The sequence below is a fragment of the Octodon degus genome, unplaced genomic scaffold, assembly GCF_000260255.1.
Source record: "Octodon degus isolate 3935 unplaced genomic scaffold, OctDeg1.0 scaffold00076, whole genome shotgun sequence".
Lineage (NCBI taxonomy): Eukaryota > Metazoa > Chordata > Mammalia > Rodentia > Octodontidae > Octodon > Octodon degus.
The window spans coordinates 10,154,921-10,157,361 of NW_004524652.1; positions in this window are offsets into that span (position 1 = coordinate 10,154,921).

Genomic DNA, 2,441 nt, shown 5'->3' on the forward strand with positions numbered 1-2,441 from the left:
ATGCAGGGACCGCCCTGATGAAGAAGAGCAGCTGAGGCCTCTGGTTTCCCAGAAGGGCCGTTATGTTTGTCCCTGCACAAGCCAAGGTGTGTGACCTTTCAGGGCCACAAGACAGGGCTCAGGGTGGGCGAATCACTGCTCATTCTGAGGCTGAGGCAGGAATGCAGAGTGTGGGATCTGCAGAGCCCTAGGCTCGCCATGGGGCTTCCCCTCTCTGAGACTGCTCCTGCAGACCGCTAGGAGGACAAACACCTCTGCTCGGGCTCTGTTGGTGAGGAAGTGGAGAATGGTGGCCCACACTCTCCAGGGGTCTTCTGTCACTCAAGGGCAGGGTCCCTAGAAGCAGAACTGGAGGTGGCAATTCCTGTGCTAGTGACAGAGTTAGGGTGCTCGAAGGGTAGCAGGTGAGCATGTGGCCCCAGCCTGAGCATCAGGGAACCCCCAGCACGGGGCAGCATCATGGGGCTGTCCTACTTGACACAAGGGGCTGTGCATTCCAATATGTGCTCCACCCTTCTCGGTCAGTCCCTGGCTTTGGCTACCCCTGGGGTGGCTGCAACCCAGGCCCCAGTGTCTGCACCAGATAAGGGCAGAAGGGCCACCGCTGTGATGCGGCACGGAATGCCAGCAGCCACATCCACTGTCCCTCTCCGCCTGCCTCAGATCTGCCTGCAGACACACGGCCCCTCCCTGGGCCCGTTTCTCCAGGCATCCAAATAGCTTTGATTCTCAGATTGGCCCAGGCCCAGTGGACGGGGCTGAGCCTGGACGAGGAGTCCAGGCTACAGACATCAAGCTCATTGAGGGTCTGGAGTGGCCCAGCTGAGAGAACCAGGGTTGTCTGGGTGGGAGAGAAAGAGAAGGGGATTTCCACGGGGAGTTCGGACTCTGCAGATGGAATTCTAGAGGGGTGTGGGTAAGAGAGGCAGGAAGGTTCTGCCCTGAGGAGGAGGCGAGCACAGGGCGCCCTTGCCCCCCTACCCCACAGCCTTCTAGGGCCTCATCTGCTCCTCCTGGTCACAGAACAAGTGGCCCAGACCAAGGAGAGAAGAAACTCACTCAGGCCTGCAGCTCTGTGCCTTAGCGGGGACCAGAAGCCTCCAGGGCCCAGGGGATGCTAAGGAAACTTCGCCATTCTTTCCAGGAACAAGAACTCTCCTTTCCACCTGCTTTGAAGTGGCAGCGACGAGAGGCTAGCACCCGCTGAACACACCAGTTTCTTTCTGTTTCTTTTAAAAGTATTTCCCATAAACTGCACTGCTTCTCCCTTAGAGAGATGCTGGAGCAAAAGGCGGGTCCAGAGAGAACACCAGACTGGCTGAGCTCAGTGCATAGAGTGTTGATGGAGACACGAGCGCATAGCACCCGGACACTTGCTAGGTGTTGGAAGTCAGGCAGAAAACAAAGAGTCTGCAAGGGGCTTGTATTTTGTTAGGGAGACTCAAACTCTGCGCCAATAACCAAATATAAGAAATATTTTTGTGATTAGTGATAAGAGCTATGAAGAAAAATGAATTAGAGAAAAAGGAACCCAGGTAGAGGAGGTGGAGGAGGAGCTGTGTTAATCTGAGTGTAGGAAATAGACAGAATGAGGAAGTGGAAGGTCTAACAGACAACACCAAGACTGTGGTTTATGATGCTGTGTTGCATGCAAGAGTTTTGCTGTCTGAATAAATTATAGCTGCCCTGATCACACAATCAACAACAAAAATGGGTAGCTAAGGGAGATGATGGATACCTTCATTTGTTCTACTACCTTAGCCATTTTATTATGGTTCTACATATATATGTGACATACTGTACATCTTCAATTTGCAAAGGAAAATTTATTTTCTAGCAAAGCTAAAATAAACAACCAAAAAGGATTGAGAGGTAGCTCAGTGGCAGAGCGCTCGCCTGGCTTCCAGACCCAGCACTGCCCTAAAATCAATAAACAAGTGTATCAAGGGATCAGGAGGCCCTGTGGGGAGGTGATGTTTGAAGACAGAGCTGTATGGTGGCCGAGGGTGAGCAGGGCTAACATCTAGGGAAGGGGCTGCTGGAGAGGGAAGAGCAACTGGGAGTGTGCCCAGGACACTGGAGAAACATCTGGGAAGAGGATGTCAGAGGGGAGGGAAAGGAAAAAAAAAAAAAAAGAGCCCCCACGGTGTGCTCAGGGGTCCAGATTTTAGTCCAGAAGCAATGGGGAAGGTTTTTACACCTCTCAGAAGGCATTTGAGCAAAAGCATAACATAGGCTGGCTTCCTGTTCTTGGGTGAAAACAGAGAGAAAGGACACACATTTTTTTTAATTTATTTTTTTAATTTTTTTCAAAGTTTTATTGATAAACAGCAATGAGACAGTTTCAATTCAAATCGGAAGTACAGTTTCAACAAATAATACACTGCATATATTCTTCTTAGTGGTTAATTGCTGTACAAGATGCGGACTTGTGATCCTAT